Raw genomic sequence first — 23,412 nt, 5'->3', positions numbered from 1 at the left:
GTATAAATATGGAGTTAGTTTTGCACTGAATTTTCGTTAAAAAAAATGACGCAAATTCAGTGCAAAACAAGTACAAATATGCCCCCAAGTCTTTAAAAAGTGTCCTGAAGTATACAATGTATATCAGTGATGATGAACCTCAAGAAAAGGTCCATGCTAGCCCAAACAAAGCTGGCACAGAGAGGTTTTCAGAATTAGTAGTTTGTAGGAAATGGTGGTGTAGCTCAAGATGTCGGAATTCACGGCAGTGTGCAAGGAGCTGGACTTCAAGCAGGAATGCAAGGTGCTCAAGGAGGTATGGTTGTAACACAAGATAGAGGTTGAGGTGTTCCAATTGATCCAAATACAGGTGTTGATGTAAGTACATTGAGGAAAATATTTCCTTGTCATCTTTGAAACAGGATGGGCCATTAGAGGGGTGAGTGTTGGCTAAATCCAGACAGAATAAACAATAATCATACACGGGGAGGAGGCCAAGAACGGATGCAAAATGTGCCTGCACAGCAGGTGCAAGTACCAATGCAGAATCAAGTTCAAATTATGTCAGTCCTACAAGCTCCTATGGCTCAGCAGAATGTGGGTGACCTAAGATTGAATCAAAATCAATTTAACTGACTAAACAGAAATGTAATGCAGATGTACAACTAATATGGGACTCAGCATTTTTCTATGTTTAATAATAGAAGCCTGGATTGAGACACGTCACACTGATGATGCCTGAATCAGGAGGAATGTTGGGTGTTTGGTGCAGTCTTAGAGATAGACCAGAGTGGACAATTTGGAGAAGGTGAAGTAAATGGTCACCAAGTGTAATTACCAATTGACACTGGAGCTATCCCGTCTCTTGTTAGGACATCGGAAGTCCAAGACCTACCCCTCTTAGGGAAAGAAGATCCAACTTGGGGATGTTAGAAATAAGAAAATTACAAATCCAATTGACAAAGTTCCTGTAAACATAGACTCATTTGAAGACAATCATCAGTTTGTTGTTTGTGATTCAAGTCCTGTAAATCTATTGGGAAGGGACTTGCTTTGTAAACTCAATTGTACAATTTATTGTTCCTCCAACCGGTTTGAGTTTCAAACACATGATGAGGATGTTGAGTTTAAATTTCCTCAACATAATACAGTAGCTCTTTACCCAATGATGACAGTGAAAGATTTATCTCCAGATTTAAAAGAGACAGTAAATTTGAGAGTATGGGATTTCTCAGGGAAAGATATTAGACTAATCAACGGTGTAGAACAGGTCGAGATAAATGTTAAACCAAATGCAGTTTTCTTGAGAACACCACCTTATCACGTGACACCAGAGATAATATCAGGGATAACACCAATAATTGAGGATATGTTACATGAAGTATTACCGAGGGAGATAATCATGTGTTCACACAACTCATGGATAATGGAATTGCAGAAACTGAATGGAAAGTTTAGGATTGTTCAAGATCCAAATCCGGCCACCATAGATTACCAGATTCCATGTATGGCAGAATATTTCACTGTTACAGATCTTTGCAAAGCTTTCTTATTGATTGTATTACATGAGGATAGCCAGTATCTATGTTCCTTTATGTTTCAATAGAAAGTACTAGCATGATGTTCGGTCCCATAGGGCTATACTGGGATTCCTTCAATTGTTAATCAGATTATAAAGAAAAAATTGGACACATTCATCATGCCTCTAATTTAGTTCTTTTTCAATATTTTGCATTTCTAATGTATTAGTTGCATTATAAATGAGACACTCTTGTAAACAAAACACCATTGCTTTTTGAAACACCTGACTGACATACACATAAAGGGCCTGATTTAGATTTTGGCAGTAACTGTCCCACCGTTGATTTTCATGAGATTTCCCATCTGTTGCCTTGGTGGTCCGCCCATTCAATTTAGAAGTCTACGGTTCCATAGACGAAAGAGCGCCAATTAATTGCTATCACCGCCATGAATCTTCACCCGTATTCACGGCACCATAGGTAAAAGCGACTGGTGGGGGGACTCCAGACAGTTTTACCACTGAGTCAATAACAATGGCCCTCACTACGTTCCTGGTGGATGGCGGTATTTTGGGGAAAGGTACTGCCAACAGGCTGGTGGTACCTTTCCCCAAAATATGACATTGGCAGTTTGGCTCAAGCCAAACCGCCAATGTACCACTCTGTCCTCCAGGGCGGTAACAGCCGCCGGGCTGGAGACTTCGCTCTCCAGCCAGGCGGCCGTCGCTGTCCCACATGCGGGATTATGACCCTGCCTACCACCATGGTTTTCGTGGCAATCTTACCGCCACAAAAACCATGGAGGTAGGCACTATCAGTGCCAAGGAATTCCTTCCCTGACACTGATTGGGGTCTCCACCGCCCCCCTCCTCCTCCCCCATCTTCCCCCTCCGGAGCCCCCATGACATACACGCATATTCACACACCAGCATACACACGCATACCCACACTCATACCCACATTCACCCATGCATGCTTACATTCATTCACACACACATCAACACACTGACATTCATGCTAGCACAAAAGCATTCCCACCACACAACATACACGCACACTCACACCCATTCATGCACACATGCATTCCACATGCCACACAACTGTATGAATACAATCACATACACCCCCCCCCAAACACACACACAACAGCCCCACCCCATCCCCTGTCAGAGCACCCAACTTACCTGCTTGCAGGGGGTCCACCGGCAGGAGACGGGATGCAGCACTGCTGCCAGCATCAGCGTCTGCCAGCAGAATACCGCCAGGCCGTATCAGGGGTCATGATACAGTTTGTGGTGGTCTACTGGTGTGGCAGCAGCGCCACCTTATCGCCGTCCGCCACCATGACCGTAGCCGGAATTCCACCAAAGTTCTGGCAGAATTCCGGCTATGGTCATAATATGGCGGATTATTGGTAGCCGCGGTAATGTCCTAATGAGGGCCAATGTGTCTTCCCTTCGATGCAATTGTGGCAGCTAACATAACACACCTGAGTTGCCCAATTGGGAGGGATAAAAGCACAAAATATACCTTTTTCAGATGTTTCTCATTTCCTGCTGCCATGAATTCGGTCATACAAGTCCCGTCTTTGCTGCTGCTCCTGGACCAAGACAAAAATCAACCCCCTTCGTTGCAGAAACAGAAGGTAAGTCACTGTATTACCTGTCAACTTCAGAATTGTCAGCTTATATTTGCAGTGGACTTGTGCATGTTTAAAAAATATTTGAAAGCAATAGTACAATGATGTGCAAGATGATGCATTTGATACAAATAAAAAACACACCTCAATATATTAATAACACCCACCAATCTGGTACTAACTGCCTTCATGGCAATAGAAACCTACACACAAAATCACATAATTCCAAGTCAAAATGTGTCCGTGCAAGTGTGTGCAATAATTTATCCAAACTACCATAACCTCCACATAAACAGGGCACCTTTTTGAATGAAGTAAACCCAAAGTAGCAATTGCACTACACAATGCAACAAATACGTGTACACAGAATGTCCAACCAATGTTAGCTTTAAACTCCAAATGTGTCAGAGATGTATGTATGGCACATGCTCCTTTGGTATGTGTAATTTCTGCCAAACATTAGATGTGTTTTAATTCTAAAGTGTCATTTAACCTGTGCAAAGCATATATGTATATTAGTAAACACACCATGTTAAAAAACATGTATGCATTCACCTGGCAAAATAAAAGAAACATTTGCAATTTTGGTGTAAGTGCCCAGCAACATGATGAATGCTTGCACCAAAAATAACATGTCCATCACAAATGTATGCATCCTAAAAGATTTCTCAGAAATAAAACCTGTGCTTTTCACCGTCAGAAATGAGGGTAAGCACAAGGTACACACATAAGCAGAAATTACATTAGCAGCAAACAATTAGTAAATATTATCAAAATTGAGATACATTCCTTTGAAATAAATTGTCACAAAAACTGTATATTTGTAAAGAGTCCCAATCCTGGGTTCCATACTCAGAGCTTGCTCCCTGTTTGCAATGCCAAATACAACCTCCTCAGAAAGTGGCTTCTATTGGGAAGAGAGTAGGTACATCAGTGATCTTTCTTGGGGGGGTCGTTTTGGTTTGGGAGGGGTGGGCTTGGTTTGGGAAGGGTGGGTTTGCATTTGGGAGGGGTGGGCTTAGATTTGGGAGTGGCGGGTATGGATTTGGGGCTAGGTTTGGATTTGAGAGGGGTGGTTTGGGGTTTTGGAGGGGTATGATAGGGTGTGGGAGGGGTAGGTTTATGTATAGGAGGGGTGGGCTAGAATGTGGAAAGGGCCTGGGCAAATAGAAGGTCCTACATGGGAAAATGGGTAGGTTGGTTGGCAGAGAGATCAGGTTGGGAGGTAGAGGTAGTGGCAGTGGGTAATATGTATATGTCTGTTGATGGTGCAGTTGCCTGCTGGTATGGTGTATATGGTGTACGTTTTACCTTGTATTTCTTTCTGGGTGTCTGTTGTTTAGATGATTGTGGGCATTTCTGTACAGTGTGTGCAAGGTTTCATGTATGTGTGTGTGAATGGGTGTGCTCTGGAAGTAGTGTGTGTGGTACCTGTGGATGTGCTGGTGCATATGTATGTGGTAGTGGTTGTGGTGTCTGGGTGTGGTGGTGGCCATTGTGCATTTTTTTTGTGCTAGTGTGTGTGGTCCCATGCAGCCATGTGTCTGCTCAAAATAGTACTTGACTTGTGATGAGGAATCTAGTGGCAACCGTTTCCACAAATCAATATACCAAACACAGAATCAGACACTGTTTGATAAACGCACACCTCCAGAAATTCTCATATGCATTGAATGTGTATCAACAGTCATATTGATGCCTTACAGCACTGCTGTAAATAAAAAAAGGTTAAACAAGAAGCATACTTCCAAACAATAACTCACCCCCTCGATGCTGCTGTGGAAATGCCACCTGCCCATCAAATCGAGGTAGGCCACCCAAAGGATGCGGGCCATTAGGGGGTCAGGGTGCAGCACACATGCTTGCCTTTTTGGGAGGACTAGCCGAGCTGGACTTCAGCTGACTTTCTGGTCCAGCGTCAGCAGTCCCCCCACCTTTTCCTGCAATGCAGGCTGCACTGCTTATGGAACCCCAGGGTCCTCACCTTCTTGGCGATGGACTTCCATTTGTCACACTTTTGATGGGAATTGACCTGTAAGGATGAGAAAAATAACAACAAAATAGGTTATGAGTGATTTGTCTGTAATGGTGTGACACAATTTTGTTGCATCTCTCACATGCGTTCCCAAACAGTCAGTACAGATTGTTTTAAAACATTCAAAAGTTCCTAGGAAATACTATTTTGCAGTGATCTGTTGAGTACCCTCAACACTTTATATCTTCTCATGTTACTAGTCGAGGCCATAATCATCATCTAGGCCAGGGCTAGGAAACCTTTCCTGTAGTGAGCGCTACTCCTGAATAGTCCAAATCATTGTGGGCCACTAAATACAAGACAACATGTACATTATTTGCACATAACCCCATGGACAGCTACACTGACTTCATGCCTAATCTTCTAAGAGACAGATTCTATGGTTTGCACCACATTTAGGCCCTCATTCTGACCTTGGCGGGCGGCGGAGGCCGCCCGCCAAAGTCCCGCCGTCAGATTACCGTTCCGCGGTCGAAAGACCGCGGCGGTAATTCTGACTTTCCCGCTGGGCTGGCGGGCGGTCGCCTTCAGACCGCCCGCCAGCCCAGCGGGAAAGAGGCTTCCACGATGAAGCCGGCTCGGAATCGAGCCGGCGGAGTGGAAGCTGTGCGACGGGTGCAGTTGCACCCGTCGCGTATTTCACTGTCTGCGCAGCAGACAGTGAAATACTTGTAGGGGCCCTCTTACGGGGGCCCCTGCAATGCCCATGCCAGTGGCATGGGCACTGCAGGGGCCCCCAGGGGCCCGCGACCCCCCCTACCGCCATCCGGATCCCGGCGGTCCGACCGCCGGGATCTGGATGGCGGTAGGGGGGGTCGGAATCCCCGCGGCGGTGAAGCAAGCTGCGCCGCCGCGGAGGATTCAATGGGGCGGCGGTACACTGGCGGGACCCCGCCAGTGGTGCCGGTCCGACCGCGGCTTTACCGCCGCGGTCGGAATCCCCATTGGAGCACCGCCGGCCTGTCGGCGGTGCTCCCGCGGTCCTCCGCCCTGGCGGTCAAAGACCGCCAGGGTCAGAATGACCACCATAGTGACTAAAGGCAATATGGAAGGGCAGCCATGTTTCACTGAGATCATGGTTTTGGGTGATGTAAGAACAAGTGTGTATAGTAATAGGACATTCCTGTATGGATGATTGAGAGTCTGTTTCATTTCAACTTGCAGCACAGGAAATGCCTTTCCTCATATGTGGCACCAAGACATGTTTTAGACATGGAGATACTATTATTTCAAAGTATGGGATGTAATTTCATTTGACAGAAGAGCATCAGATAACTCCATATCTTTGAAGAGTCTTCTTGCACTTTACATTTCACTCATTGTGACATGGGCTGTATGTTTTCACTTATACTAGTGGTAGTGTGTACTGGCCACTGAAAGTAAGGGGCCTGCAGTTTGTCTAATGAAATCTGGAATTGTAAGTAACATGAACTGAAAACTGAGCTTATACTTTCAGGTGACTTTTCGTTTCAATGTACAGACAATTCTAACCTTATAAAATAATATTCTGTACCCAACTAAATCATTCAGTTCACAACACTTTAATAGCAACACTTCACTCATGAACAAAAAGGGACAAATTAGTTTGAGTAGAAAGGAGGAACAAGTTATTTTGTCAAACATTGCCCACTCAAACATGTATCTGTTCCTCTGTTATCTCATACAGCTGACTGTACAGGGACTGGACCTCTGTGGTGAGGAGTTTCTTCTCCTCAGGGAAGAAGGCAGGGGCACAGTTATGTGCTTTGCCTGGCATCCTGGATGCCAGAGGTCAGTAACAGCATTAAATTTGAGGAGGTGTTATGGACTGTGGTGTTAGGAGCCAAGTGAGGATTTTTCCAGATACTGCGTACAAGTACACGGCATACACGCTCTGTGGTGAAGACAGACTGATCCATTGGCTTTTGTGAGTAGCCGTCACACATGTTAGTCTATGGCTGTGTCCATCATGGAGTGTTAAGCCCACTATTCAGTCAACGTCAGCTGCCAGCAGTCAGATAGCCACTCTCCTGATGGCAAGGTCAGGCATCCACCAATTTAGGACATGAAGCTGTGTGTTTTTTAAAATTGTTTGCTCATCACCAGCACTCAAAATAGTGGCTGCTTTGTATACCAATGTCTGACACTGTTTTTGCCACAATATGATACATTAATAAGTGAACAGTTACTGTGTTTGACATTGATAATGCCATGATGTATGTCATACTTCCGCTGATGGTAATTGGACAACAAAATAAAACAAATAATTAGATTTGAAGTTGCAAAAATGTTTTATAATTATATGTACGTATTTAAAACAACAAGATCACTAATCTAATCATGACAGAAGATGTGTGTTTATTGTGAAAGCATTGTGTTACAATTTAAAGTGATAGTTTGTTTTCCTGACATGCAGACATGGGAACCCAAGGACGTGTAGAAGAAGGTGTCCTGAAGTCTTCAGAAAGTTTCCAAACCTTGCAACAATGGAGAAAAGCGACATAATAAAGACATTTAAATTAAATAGGCAAACAATACTGGATTTATGTCAGCATCTAGAGCCTGATCTCCTGCTTTCACAATAAGAATATAACAGCAATAACACCAATAGTGAAACTCATGGCAGTACTTCATTTTGCGGCCACTGGATCCTTTCAATACACTGTGGCATTATCATGTTCAGCGGTGTGCTACAAGACGTCCTTGCTTCAGTGATGAGACACATCAACAGCTTCATCCAGTTTCGAAAAGCTCAGGATTTGTATGGCCTACCACATGTGGTGGGAGCTATTGATGGCACACATATTGCCATGGTACCACCACACACCAGGGAACAGATCCACCACAATCGGGAGAACTTTCATTCCATCAATGTGCAAGTTGTCTGCTTACCAGATTTGTGCATCTCAAGTGCATGTGCCCACTTTCTAGTGTCAATACAAGATTCCTTTGTACTACGGAACAACACCATATCCATTCAAATGTTTGAACCTGGACCTGAGAGAGCCTGCCTTGTTGGTAAGTAAAATATGACTTGAGTATCATTTGGTTTAATCCTAGTTTAGGAATGTACAATGGCCTGTTATAATTTTTCGATTTTAAATATATTACTGTATTGCTACTATTTAAGAGACTCATTGTATCCTAACTGACCAAGGTTGCTGGCACCAATGAGGAATCCAACAACGCCAGGGGAAGTCCACTTCACTTAGGCCATGGATGAACACTGAGGCCAGTGGAGTGAGCTTGGGCTCCTGAAGGCCAGATTTCAGTGCCTGAACAAGACCAGGGGAGCCCTCCTCTACTCACCAGATAAGGTGTGCCAAATCATGGTTGCCTGCTGCACGCTGCACAACATCTCTCTGTGATGGAACATACCAATCACCGCAGTGGAGCACGTGAAGAGCCACTGGATGTGGTTAGTGAAATGCCCAATTAAGGTGACAATGGTAAAGAGGAAGGAATTTGGCCTACGTCAAGATGTCATTGATAACTATTTCACCTGAGCGTAAGTGCAACACTTACATATGGTAACATCCACTATCAAAGCAACTTGTGACAAAGTGCATTTATCAGTCTGTGATGGTAATTTAGTAGGACTAGTCAGTTCAGGAAAGTTCAAGGCAAAGATTAAGCTAAAGTGTTTATTGGTATAGATTATCTTTGCGTGTGTCAAGTATATTTGTCCTCCCAACTTATCATTTGAGCCAAATGTCTCACATGAAATCTTTAATTTCCCCTTGTTTTTCTGTTTTAGGATTCTTCACCATGTCACCTTTATTTGGACATTTCAAAGTTTTGTCATTTGCAGTGATATGTTGCTGTTGGAAAGTACAAAGGGAACAGGGGGTGATCATGGGTCAGACACTCCCGTTTGATGGACATAGCTTGTATAGATGCAACTTGAAATGTGATTGCATGGAAGTTCTTGAGATAGAATCAAACCTGTTTTCTGTTGAATGTTGCCACCAAGGCAATATGTGCTACTTAACTTAATTTGTGTTCAGTGCAGGAAGCTGTTAGAAATGGGGTTTCTGGTTGGCTAGGGATACACCTAAGCCAGGCAGCACCCACCCACTCTAGTCAGGGCAAGGGAGTTACACATCCAAGATAACCCTGCTCACCCCCCTTGGTAGCTTGGCACAAGTAGTCAGGCCTAACCCAGAGGCAATATGTAAAGTGTTTGCACAACACACGCAACACATGTGATGCAATATGTACACCACAAAGTGGGGCCCCTGGCACTCCTATATGCCAAACGGGAGCCGTTTATATCAGGGAAAGGGGGGGTGGCATGCACCCCCTCCGTTTCCTCTAGCGGGGGCCCCTCCTGGGAACCGCATGCACTTAGGACCCTCTCCCAGGGCCACTACAGGCCCCTCTATGAATAGGGGGGGCAAGACCCAAAACCCCTCAACATGGGGATACAAAGAGATCCAGTGATGCGCGGGCCTCCAATGAGGCGTCCACCTGCTTGTGATCTCGGGTGCCAACAAAAAGGTGGGCCCGGGAGTTGGGAACCTCCATTGAGAACTCCTTCCTCGCCCCACGCTTCCTGGTTGACTGGGGCAGTTGGGAATGGGAGCCTCCGATGAGGCTTCCCCTCGGCTCTGATGCGGCCACCTCTGATGCACTGGGCGAGCCAACCGGCACTCCTGTCCCGGGCTGCAGCGGTGATGCTACACACCAGCAGATGCCTGGTAGTGCCCCTGGGGAACTGCTCACAGTGCTCCAGTCCCCCGGGGGCACAAAGCAGAATGAGCTCTGCTGCGTTAGATCTGTCCGGGTTGTGGCGGTGATCACAGCATCAGGAAAGTGCTTTCAAGTTCATGGGGCACTTACAAGGGCCCGGGTTGCGGTGGGGATTTCAGTATCAGCAATGCGCTATGTTAAGCGCGGGAGACACGTTAATGAGCCCCGGGATATGGCAATGATTCCCCCAGCGACGCGCTTCTAAGCGCGACTTGCAGGAACCACCAGGGCGCTCACCACGCACTCTAGTCTCACAAGGTGATCGCTCATGAGGTGCTAGGGGGCCACACACAAAGCGCTGCACTTGGCGCTATGCTCCCAAAACAGGAAAAATGAAGCCCTCCTCATGCTTGGGTTAGTTACAGGGGTCAGGGGCCACAGCACCCTGCCCCTGGAGACAAAAGAAGGGGGAAGCACAGGGCTAGCAGGCCCAACAACAGACCAGCCCAAGAGATGCAGATGATGGCAGGTCCTCCTAGTGACCAGACAGGTTTCAGGTCACAGTCAGCACAGCAGCAGCAATCTAAGGTGAGCCCTGGTGAGTCCATTCAGCAGTGTCCTGTGTCCAGTTTCAAGTAAGTCTCTTCAAGTCTAAATTGTGGGGATAAATCCCCTGTACTTATACTCAGTTCTTCAAAGCATTTTCAATGAGGAGGAGAGGGGGTTTCAACCAGTTACAACTGGTTCTAGGAGTGTCCCCTCTCTCCTCCAGCACAGGCTCCAAACATCAGTTGGGTGTAAACGTCCATATTGTGTGAGGCCAGGGCACAGCCTTTACAAATGCAGGTGTGCCCACCTCTCCCTTCTTTCAGCCCAGGAAGTCTATTCAGGATGTAGATGCACCTCTGTGACACCTCCACCCTGCCTGTGTACAGGCTGTCTGAAAAGTATGCACAAAGCCCAACTGTCACTCTGCCCAGATGTGGATTGGAATCTAGCTGCAAAACACCAGAGTCATAAGCACAGAGAAATGCTCACTTTCTAGAAGTGGCATTTCTGTAATGGTAATATAAAAAACACTTACACCAGTAAGCACATTTCTCACTGCCATTACAACCATATAAAAAATGCCTACGCTACCCCTCATAAATCAGACAATAACCCTTACACTTAAGGGAGTGCATTTCCAATGCAATCCTACGAGAAGGCAGCACTCACAGCAGTAAGAATCCAAATTGGCTGTTTGTCACTACCAGGACAGGACACATTAAAAGGCACATGTCCTGCCCTCTACATACATGCCACCCTGACCATAGGGCTAACTAGGGCGTACCTTAGGGGTGACTTACATGTAGTAAAAGGGGAGTTCTGGGCCTTGCAAGTAAATTTAGATGCCAGATCCCTGTAGCAGAAAACTGCACACACAGGCCCTGTGGTAGCAGGCCTGAGACAGGTTTGAAAGTCTACTTCAATGGGTGGTGCAAGCAGGGCTGCAGGCCCACTAGTAGAATTAAATTTACATGGCCTAGGTATGGGAATACCACTTTACAAGGGACTTATAGGTAAATTAAGTATGCCAATAAGGTATAAGCCAGTCATACCAAGTTTAGAAGGGAGAGCACATGCACTTTAGCACTGATTAGCAGTGAAAAAGTGCTCAGAGTCATAACGTCAGCCAACAAGGGTCAGAAAAGTAAGGAGGAAAAAGGCAAAAAGTTTGGGGAATGACCCTGTAAAAGGGCCAGGTCCAACAGAAGATTTTGATGTATCTCCTCATAGTTCAAAGTACTTTTTGTAGCACACCACTGCAGGGTGGTTGCAACTTTGCACTGGGTACTGCCACAGTGCCTGAAATGGTCATGTGGCCTCAATTGTTTTTAGTGCCATGATGTAGACAATTGGTGTTATTGATGTAGGATTCCTGCTGTGAGGGCAGGATGTCTCGCTCCAGCTGAGGTCATGAATTATTAATAGTTTGTCTGTTTAATTAGGTTTTATTAACTATTCCCTTTATTCCATGGTATCAAGTTTTTAGAGGGTCAATTTCTAAATGTCACAGACTATTTGGGTTCTGCATGGTTTGTGAAAAGCATCTTTGGTTTTGTCACAGATATGTTACCTACAAATGCATGACAGCAATACATTGTAATTTCATTGGTTTTTTTCAATCATTTTGTTTGACAAGTTAAAAAAATTATGATGTACAGAATACATAGAAAAGCAATTACATAAATAAGTGCTATGCCAGTGTTTGACTTTGTTGTATGTGCATTTATTTTGAACAAAACAAAACAGTGCAATATCTTTGAAACCAGAATGCAAAAGAACAAGAATGAAAAACTAAAGTCCATCATGATGGATGAAACTACAATCTTTGAGCACAACTTGTTTGTAATCCAATGAACTAAGTACCAGTGTCCTAAACAAAGGTAAATGCATCTGTGAAATGGTCCTCAGAGTGAATGCTAGACATGCAGTGGGGGAATTTAGATTTGGCCTCTCTTGGAGGTGGTGGTAGAGGTCATGCCATCTTTTACTGGTTGTCTGGATGAAAACACCCTACTGGAGGGGGGTATCAGTGCAGGGACGTGGGTAGGTAAAGCAGTTTCCTGTTGTTGCAGGGCCTCCCTGGCTGTGGCTGAGAAAGAGGTATTTTTTCCTGATGTTGAAGGACACAAACAGGGGTAGACAGTACATGAAAAGCCCTGCACATAAATATTAAACATCCCCCCAGTTAAGTAGCACAAACTGGAGTTGTGATTCTGCAGCTCAACAGTGTGCTCCCTGTGTACATTCTTAAGGTCCCAGATCTCTGTTAGGACCTGGTACAACATATTTTGGGAGTGTTGTAGTGCTTACAAGGCTCAATCATTGGTGGTCTGTGTGACAATAATGCAAGTGGCATCACTTTTTATGCCTCAATGATTGTCTCTTATGTCCCCTACCCACCACTAACCTGTGCCCTTGAGGCAGTATACCCATCTCACTGACTCTTGCTGCAATTGGAGGTGGTAGGGGTGGTTGCTCAACAGTAGCCAGGACATGAGGCACAAAATGGGAGCTGTGATCATCTAGACACAGGAAGTGGAAGTATCAATGGGCTGATTTGTGGTAGCAGCTGGGGTGGGAGGAATAGGTGTGGGGTGAGTGTGACTCACTTGGGCTTTCTGCACAGACAGAGATGGACCAGGCAGCCCCCTCATCATCCAGACTTGCCGGAGTGGGGTTCTCACTGAAGGCTTGATCCTGGCCTTGAGTGGAGGTGTCCTCTGTCGCAGATGGTGGTTCACTGGCCTTGCGTGTTGAATCTAATATGAATTGCCAAAAATAACATTAAAGGTCTGTATTGTACCTCAATTGTGTCTTCAGCTACAAATGAAACAACCTAAACAATGTTTTATGGTTAATGGAATGTTTGGGCCTTTGTGTGAATTTTAACTATTTACTCATTTAGGTTAATGTACACAGATGCAAACTTCAGTAACAATAATGGAGAGATGTCCTGAAATTGAAAATGTTATTTAGAAAGTGTACCTTAAATATACCAGACATGCAACTTGACATAGTAGAGAGGAAGTTTGAGAGCTGAGCCATTTCAAAGCCTAGCATCGTTAAAAACAAACTTTGGTACATCTTACTGGATTAAATGGCATTGTTCATCATATGAACACTGCAAAGTAAATTCTGTATCAACACTACTTATAATCAGCGTGCCACAAAACACGATTGGAAACCTTTGAGACTACAAACTATGATTTATGCAAGCAAGTAGATCAATTCAATTTAGTGACCAGAAGGTGACGACATACTTGATCAACATAACAGATGAAGTTTTGATACATGCCATGAAATGGTGAATGGCAACTATGTAAAGTTTGACATTTGTGCATATGTGGAAGGAAAGGGAGGTTGGGCTACATCACATTCCACTATTGTTTTGCATAAACAAAAGCAGGGATTCATGGTAGTTGTAATCATTTTTTAACACTATTACTGATTTTTTAGAATAAGTGAGTAACACATACCTATATAAATTACTGCGGTGGACACACATTTACAACATGTACACACATATGTGTATAATGTGAATAGGTTAAGATACCAGTTACAAGCACTATATGTTCATGTATATATGGATGGAGTTTGAAACCTGTTTTTTTGAAGTACAGCAACCTACATGGAATTAAAGCAAGGGTATAGACAATGGCAAGGGGTGATCCATGGAGAAAAACACACAATCTGACAATGCATATTGTTCATTGTTAAATAAGGGAAAACAACAATGATGTTACTAATTTGGACAACACAAAATATTTTTGAGACTGAAGTTTAAATATATATGTTTTGATGGGTGTCTAGAAGCAATCTGAACAGCTAAGTTAAGGGCAAGGATTCCATTTGTGATTAATGAGACTTACATAGGTGTAACTTACCAGTCTCCACTCCACCAGGCATTCCTGTAAAACCTTAATTATATAGGAGCTGCAAGACATTGTCCTTTCAGGTAAAGAGTTGCAATGGGGGCTGGGAGAACCACCACCAGTTCTCTTGGCCTCCAGGTGACACTTGGAGGCAAGGGAACTGACTTTCCCATGCAGGCCATTGCACTTCTTCCTAATTTCCTCCTTTGTGCACAGATTCTTAGCTCCAGCATTCACATTTTTAACTAGTCTATCCTGGAATTGCCTTTTCTTGGACATGTTAGTATTTTGTACTTGTGCTCCAAACAATTGTGGCTTAACTCTAATAATTTCACCCAGCGTGACTGTCAATTCTCCCTCTGTAAAATGTGATTTCATCCTCCCTGCCAAAGAGATAAAAAATATACTAGTGCCCCAACAGTGCTTTGAAAGATTATGAAAAAATGAAAACGTGAAACAGAGGGAGAATTCAAAAAAGAAAATAACCTAGCTCTTCCGTGGCAAGGTCATCCTCAGATTGGTAGTTTGCAGTGGCATGGCAAAGGATCATGGTGTGAAATGGAGTGTGTTTTATAGTTTGTTTTGCTGGTGTTCACAATTGTCCAATATATACCAAGAGTGGGCTGCTAACATCCATCCATCCGGAGTCTTAGTAGAACGCTGAACGGGTCCCCTGATGTACTCCCACTGCTATGGGACCACCGATGGTACACTGCCAGCATGGCTGTGTTATCTAAATATGTTTGGCACAATGCGCTGCCCCACCGGTGTTGGGTGTTAATTGTCAGTATTGTACTCTGCTGTGTTGGCTGCAGGATTCAGCTAGTGCAATGGAGTACACTCTGTTAATAGGAACGGCGACTGTACAGCCATAGTTCTAAATACGGCAGTTGGAACACTGTCAGCTTGATGGAGTACTTGAGACTGCAGTCACAGTGGATTGGTGGTAATACAGTGAAGAACTAAATCAGGCCCAAAGTGCCCTTGAGCAAACCGCAATACCGTCAAATAGGGGTCCAATATTTAGGACATATCATTGAAAAGGTAAGGAAAAAAGTGTCACTAGAAAGAGTGGAAGCTATTTTACAAATTGGTCCTCCAAAGATACAAAGAGAAGTCAGAATGTTTTTGGAAGTGGTTGGCTACTATAGACAGTGGATTCCTAACTTTTCCTTGGTGGCAAAATCTTTACCGAGGCTGACACACAGAGATGTGTCTAATCAGATCCCATGGGACAACTGCTGCATGAAAGCGTTCCTAGAGCTGAGAGAATGTTTCTGTTGTGGTTCTGTACTGGGAATGTCTGATCATTCAAAGATGTTTACATTATTTTGCATTGAGATGAAGGGCTGTGCTCTCTTAGTGCTTACACATTGCATGTTGACCCCAGAAGGCCTCTAGCCTACTTTTCAATTACACATGATCCTGTAACTGTGGCTTTGCCTGGTTGTCTTAAAATGGTAAATCCTGTCAGTGCTAGCCTTAAGAGATATGAAAGCACAGTGATGGGACATACTTTAACTGTTTTAGTCCCTCATTCTGTTGCTCTTTTGCTTACCAGAGCAAAAACACACAATTGAACAACACAAGGTTGACTAAGTATGAACAACAAATTCTCAGTGCTGAGAATCTTATGCTGAACAGGTTGTAAGATTTTAAATTCATGTGCCCTCAAATTTGTGCCTGAAAATGAGGCAACAGATAAATTTGCGTATGGTTGTTTTGACGTCACAGACATGTGCACCAATTCAAGACCTAATATGAATTATGAACTGTTAATAAGTCCTGGCTATGTCCTTCTGGTGGATAGCCCATGTTTAAGAACAAAGAAAGGTTTCCTAAGAGCAACCTATTCTGTTTATATCATTTAAGAAATAGTAGAAGCTTCATGGCTTCAAAGAGTTTTTTTTTCAGCACAATTTGCAGAACTGATTGCTCTAGTTAGACAGTTATGGTCATAGAGAGGTTTCATGACCTCATCAGGATCCCCAATTAAAAATGAGGAGCAAGTGAGTTAATTACTAGAAGCCTTACAGCTTCCAACTGAAATTGTAGGGGTTAAATGTGAGCACACAGGAGCAATAATGGTTATTTCACCATCTGCAGCAGATATGCAGATGAAAGGTCATGCGAATGTGCAATTGTGACATGTACATTTAATGGATCAATCATAGATGAATCTCAAGAGAACACTGTCTTTTCCATGCTGATGACAATAGCTAGCACTTGGGAGGAATTGAAAGGCATGCAGGAAAATGTGTCTGAAACAGAACAGCAGAGCTGGGTTAGAGCAGGATGTGGAAATGATGAAAATGACACTTGGCTGTCAGTGGACAGAAGACCAGTGTTACAAGATAGTTTTTTGCCTTCAATAACAAAACATTTCCATGGACCTGCATATTTAGGCAGAGATGCTATGGTAAGGCCAATTAGGTAGAATTGGTTTAATCCCAGAAGAATTGTGTTACCGATGTGTAATGTGTCAATGGATGAATGTTGGGAAATGAACACTAGTCGCAATGAGTCACAGGGAGATCAGGTGGTCCCATGAACAGAATGCAAATGGATTTTATCGAAATGATGCCTGCATTTCAAAACTGGTGCAGTGTCATGCAATACAAATTGCTGCTGCATTGAGCTGTGCCACTTGAGCAAAAAGCAAGCCTAAAGTGTGCAACCTCTGAAACACAAACCACACAGGGTGAACCAACAACTCTCACACAACTCCAAGCACCATTTGGGAATGGCCACAAAAGTCAACTCATACAGCACATGGTACCTGTCTGTGAACATCATGTGTGCAGCTGTACAAGTAGCTGCATTCTCACCATCTGCCAAGATGGAGTGTGTTGTGTGAATGTCGGTGTACTGCTTAGTAGTACAATCAAAATGCATAAGAACTAGCACAAGTGGCATCAATGTTGCACTATCGGCACAATGTAACTAGCCTGTAATGCAACTGTATCATCATTCAAATAGTAGCCCATGTGGAACCAAGCTGCACAGTCCCCTTGTGCCACATCAGCAAAGCCACAAAATGCATGCATTGATCCACATTCAACATCTTACACCAACAAATGCCTGTTGCAGATATGTTGTGTGCAAAGAAATGTCCCACATTTAGAAAGGGACAATCTAATGGGGCAGACAGTCCATAATGGTTGCACTGTCCCTTCCAAGTAGCACATGTTTGGGATCTGCTACATGCAGATGAGAATGTAACACAAGCATTGTATGCAATGGACAAAAGAGTGACTGCACACATTACACTACTGTGGCAATGTCCACCATGGTGAATAGGAAGGCAAATTATATACCACCATGGTGTCAGTGAAAAGGGGCCTGCAAGGAAGTGGGTGGTGTGGGATCAAAGCACAAAGGGCCAGATGTTATAGTAAATTTGGCAGCATTGCGCACTGTCATTTCCAAAACTCAGGGATGCGCACTATTTATGAGAATCGAGGCACCCCTGTGTTACTCCCTGCACCGGCACTAAATTAGCTGATGTGGGCCAACGCATCAACCCTTGCACCATAGTGCAAGGAGGCCTGCGTTGTACGGGAGATTTTTTTTGTGCATGAAGGAACACCTTCCTGCACAAAAACATTCTTAAAAAGCCATTAGCTCTGTCTATGTTTTTTGCAAAATGCAGTACACATTGAAAAAGTGAAAATGAGGGGCAAAAGATGGCATGTCACTTTGCCGCGCCATGCTAATGCCACCCCTGAGGTGGTGTTATATTTTGGCGATGCCTCTGGGTTACGAAAACTCATAAATCTGAGGCACTGTCAAAATGCAATGGGTGTTGCTGTTGCACGCCCACAGCAACACATACTGCACGCCCCTTACACACAATGTGCTGCAGGTGAAGGTGGTGTTAAGCCACAATATGTCACTTAGCGCCACCTTGTAAATCCGGCGCAGGGCATTGTGCCACATGAGTGTCATGAAAAGTGAGGCTAAGGTAGCACTACAGGCTCCTAAATATGCCCCATAATACCTTGTGAGTTTGCCCTGTAGTGTGGTCATTTTTATGTATTCTTTGCACGTTTGCTTCAGGCGTTATGCCTTTGTGCACTTTGCCCTGGATGTATTTCATTCCTTTGCTTGCAGCATAGAGCCTCTGTGCACTTTGCTCTAAATGCATTTTAATCAGCTTCGTACTGTTATTTTTTAAATAGCCAGTTCTATGGTCTTGTTTTATTTTTTATATCACACTGTTTAGCCTACTTCAGCACTGGAGTTCAATAACACATTCTTGTTCACTCTGTGCTTCAGTCAAGGATACAGTCTGATACATTGCCGATAGATGTGGGAGGAGTTTAGTCTTTGGATTACTTGCGTAGGGACATTTTGTGATCACACTGTCATGTTAGTTATAAAAACACTTCCTTGTCCTAATACACGCAAGAGGGAGATTTCGACCAGGGAACCACAACTAGACGCTGACTGCCTTGTTGCAGATGCTGAACCAGATCACAGGCCTTTGCTCAGGTATGAGGGTTGATGTCTTCCCGGGGAATCTGAAAGGCAAGTTAGTAGCTTAACATGCTGTGCTTGAAATATAACTTACTGAGAGAGAATAGAATCTATTAACACCATGATAACGTTGTTTTTATGTTTCACTCTCATCGTGACTATTTCAATCCTACTGTGTTGTATGGTTCTGGTTGTTGCGGCTCATGCCTTAATATCTAAAGTACAGTTGTTTTATTAAAAACAGTCTATAAAACTTAAACTGCCTTTGCCATTTGTATATGAGATCATACTGTAAATTAGAGAGCTGGTTGGGACCTGAGTGACCACGACTTCCCTGAGAAGTTCTAAAGATGTCATGCGCTCGGCTGCGCAATCATCCCTTCCCCTTGGGAGAGATGAGGCACTGCTAGTTAGCTGGAGCAAAACCAGATTGAAGGTCACAGAGGTCCTTCTAAGTGGGTCAGACTTAGTCCCCCACACCAGGAACAACCCTGTTAACTAGAAATCATGTAGGCTCATTCAGGATAATGAGAGCCCACGCGACAGCCCCATGTGTCATGCACAATGCTACACATAATATAAAACTACAACCTTGGGTCTGTAACATGTCACTGTGCCTCAAGTAGCAAGTAAATGATGTGCCATGTCAACAGCCACCACAATCCAAGATTGACATTTCACTATCTCATTGCAGAGGGTGATGCCTTATCTCCTGCAAACCTGCCTGTCATGGATTTTACAGATGACATGGATGACCAACTGCTGACCATCAATGAAGAGACTCTCCAGGATGTTCTAGGTTCCCTCCAGATACCACCTCCAGTTGCTGGGAGAACACACAGCGTTGTGTAGTCTCTACATGAACCACCCAGCTACCAATACACCACACCAGCATATCATGACATACCCCTGGACTCCGAGGACCCAAACATTACCTTCCAAGGGACACTGGTAGGAGTCCAGTGGGAGCTGGCCAAGCACATGCTTGTAGGGAAGGAGACCATGGCAGGCAGCCTAGAGGGAGTGCAGAGGTGCCTCAGTCTAATTAAGGATTACACATCTGCCATCAGAGGCACTCACTTCCTGCTATATGGACTCCAGCAGTCCCTGGCCGATATTGCTGCTGTCATGAGGCTGTTGTTTTCACAATTGCACTCCCAAAGTGCCAGCAGCATGATAGACAACCGGCTGGGGGCTATACATAATACTCTGGAGTCCATACAGTGGCAAGTGGCCTCCCTCAGGGAAAACTCGGCTGACTACCGCCATGATGTTACTGCAGTGTTGAGAAATCAGCAGCTCCTCCTTGCTGCAGTGATGCCTTATGTGTTCCCACAAACGTAAGGCATTGGGACATTTGACTCCACATCTCTATCCCCTGATGTGTGTGTGTGTCCCTCAACTTCAACAACAGCCCCACCTATGGCACAGGAGGCACCACACACATCAGAGGATGAAGATGTGGAAGAAACAACATTCTCAAGGAAAACAACCCAGTAGAACCAGTCTGTGCCACATGGACAGTATCTCCTTAGTTCTGTGCTTAAGGTCCTGCCAGTGTTGTGACAGCAGTCAATGTACCCTCTTCACTCAACCACTGTTGACTTGTCTGCTATGGTCCGGCTTTGTCTCAAATCTTACCTATTGGCAATTTGGACACATCCTCACTAATGCATACTTCTCCTGTCCATGTCTCATGACATGTCCCTCACCCCTGGACTCTGATTGTACAACAAATGGCTAAGGATCTCTCCCAGGCGTGTGTGAACTGGACACTGCATAGCATTGGAAAATACACTTGCACCTGTAAATTAAGCACCTTGTTCTATGTAATATGTCTATGTTTACTGTGATCCATCAACTCAGCTAAATGAATGCATTGTTTGAAGCCATGCCAATGAGTACAGAACATAATTACATGAGTGCTTTACTGTCAGACACAAAGCCACACACTAGGATCCTAACATGAAAAAGGATAATGATAGGGTTTTCGGCTACAACCAACTTACAGAGTCGTCAATACATGTTTTGCACAGATATCCTTGGATGTGTCTGAACCAAGTGTATTGTAATTTACCCAGATGGGAGCACTAGTACAACTAATATGTGTGATTCAGAAGAGGCTAATCTAATCAGTGACAGGCAGCTGTCAGTGTTGCAGGATACAGTTCCAATTTTGGCAATTGTCATATGTGCCACACTTTCCAACAATGATACTGCTAGACCCCACTATGACAGTTGAAGTTTCATACTTACCTGTCCACGAAAACGTATACATATACAATGTAAATGGCTGGAACTGTAGATGACAAATGTTTTGGCTAGTTGATGTTATTTAGCAGCCAATCTGACAGCTCCTTGGTCATAGGGGATGCACATGATAATCCATGGAAATAAAGATAGGAAGGATACTCTTAGCCATTCTTCCTGCTTGGCCAATGCACACATTAGAACACACCGACACTCAATCACCATGGAGAAAAAGTAGTCTAATACTAACATGGTTTATTTAAATATATTTAAAGCATCATGGTGGTCATTACAACCCTGGCGGACGGTGTTAATGCAGCGGTAAGACCGCCGGTAAATAATTTGCGACCGTGATGGAAACTGCCAACAAAGACAGACACTTTAACACTCCGACCGCCACAGTGGTACAAACAAACAGCATGGCGGTCACCGCCAACAGACATGCGGGAGACAATGTACCGCCCACAGTATCACAACAGGCCAATCCGCCACCTTTTCCGGGGCGGATTCACCGCAGATGAAAACACGGCGGAAACAGGAATTCTGAAGGGAAAACACTCACCTCTACACACCCCACAAGGAACGAGGACACCATGGACCCGGAACTCCACATTCTACCTGCGATAATCTTCCTGTTCCTTTACCAGGAGCACGAACGCCGGTGCCGAAGACCACGGTGAGTACTGCACCTATGACACAGGGGATGGGGGAGGGAAAAAACAGGGACATACACACGCAACATGCAACACCCCCACCCCCACCCACTACAACACACACACTAATGCATATTAATACATCACAGTTACACCCCCCAACCCCCTGGAAGAATGCAAACACAATAGAAAATGAGTGTAACCATTGTAATATATTAAAATCAAGTAGGCAAAAATATATATATATATACACACCATTTACAAAATATATACCAAGCATAGTAGTCCAGGTAGTGCTCCAATTAAGTCTGTGGAACACTGGGCCCACACAGTATGGGCGAGGCCCACACAAGATCCCCGACCATGACGGACAGAACACTGCAGGGGCATAAGACAGCAACTAAATAGGCACCTCAGGGGGAGGGAAAGGGGGGGCACCTAAGCCGCTTGAGTGCACAATGCCAAATCCACGAGGGGGCCACATGCCCACTGTTCCATCTTGGGGAGTGCAAAGCCACAGTCTCTCAAGTCTCTACAGTGGTTGGCTTGCCCACTGTTCCATCCTGGGGAGTGCAAAGCCACAGTCTTTCAAGTCTCTACAGTGGGTGGCTTGTCAACTGTTCCATCATGGGGAGTGCAAAGCCACAGTCTCTCAAGTGGATAACAGTCTCCACTGGTTCTGGAGGGGTCTTGTGTCCAGAGTGCTTCATCCTGCTAAGGACAGAGGTAGTGGATGGATCTCTCCACTGGTTCTGGAGGGGGCATGGTGTCCAGAGTGCTTCATCCTGCTAAGGACAGAGGTAGTGGATGGATCTCTCCACTGGTTCTGGAGGGGGCATGGTGCCCAGAGTGCTTCATCCTGCCCGTGACGGATTCAGTAGCGTCAGTGCCCTTGGCGCTCATGGGCCAGCTGTGCTTGAGGCGGCGGTGCCCTGTTCAGCGGTGCTTGAGACGGGGGTGTCCTGTTTAGCGATGCTTGAGGCGGCGGTACCCTGTTCAGCGGTGCTTGAGACAGCGGTGCCCTGTTCTGCGGTGCTTGAGGCGGCGGTGCCCTGTTCAGTGGTGCTTGAGGCGGCGGTGACCTGTTCAGCGGTGCTTGAGACGGTGGTGCCCAGTTCAGCGATGCTTGAGGCGGTGCTTGAGATGGGCGGTGCCCTATTCAGCGGTGCTTGAGGTGGCGGTGCCCTGTTCAGCGGTGCTTGAGACGGCGGTGCCCTGTTCAGCGGTGCTTGAGGTGGCGGTCCTTCATGGCCCAGCGGGGCTTGTGCTGGTGGTCCTTCATGGCCCAGCGGGGCTTTTGCTGGCAGTCCTTCATGTCCCAGCGGGGCTCGTGCTCGTGGTCCTTAATGGCAGAGCGGAGCTTGTGCTGGCGGTCCTTCATGGCCCAGCGGGCCTTTGCTGGCGGTCTTTCATGGCCCAGCGGGGCTTGTGCTGACGGTCCTTCATGGCCCAGCGCGGCTTGCGCTGGTGGTCCTTCATGGCCCAGCGGGGCTTTTGCTGGCGGTGGCCTCCTGGGGAGCTAGGCTTGTGCTGGCGGTGGCCTCCTGGGCAGCCAGCGGGGCTTGTGCTGGCGGTGGCCTCCTGGGCAGCTGGGCTTGTGCTGGCGGTGGCCTCCTGGGCAGCTGGGCTTGTGCTGGCGGTGGCCTCCTGGGCAGCGGGGATGATGGCGGTCTTCTCCGCCGTGCTGCTCTTCCCAGACTTGCCGGGTTTCTTGTGGCCCTTCCCTACTTTGGAAGGTGTCACAGCTGACTCCACACTCCCAACG

At 45.4% G+C, this 23,412-nt stretch overlaps 1 long non-coding RNA gene across 4 annotated transcripts in view; it reads right to left on the bottom strand.

Moving 5' to 3' along the window:
* The window catches only part of LOC138288288 (uncharacterized), a 421,935-nt gene that overhangs the window by 116,776 nt on the left and 281,747 nt on the right, over positions 1-23,412 (bottom strand). For 2 of the 4 annotated variants that reach the window (XR_011202370.1, XR_011202367.1), the window contains one exon: positions 4,902-5,170. The exons of 1 other annotated variant lie outside the window; for it this stretch is intronic. This is a non-coding gene — a long non-coding RNA (uncharacterized lncRNA). Of the gene's footprint in view, positions 1-4,901; positions 5,171-12,120; positions 13,153-23,412 lie in introns of those variants that run through there. One more of the 4 variants, XR_011202368.1, reaches the window with a different exon arrangement.

The sequence above is a fragment of the Pleurodeles waltl genome, chromosome 4_1, assembly GCF_031143425.1.
Source record: "Pleurodeles waltl isolate 20211129_DDA chromosome 4_1, aPleWal1.hap1.20221129, whole genome shotgun sequence".
Taxonomy (NCBI): Eukaryota; Metazoa; Chordata; class Amphibia; order Caudata; family Salamandridae; genus Pleurodeles; species Pleurodeles waltl.
This window is presented reverse-complemented; position numbering and strand designations above follow the sequence as displayed.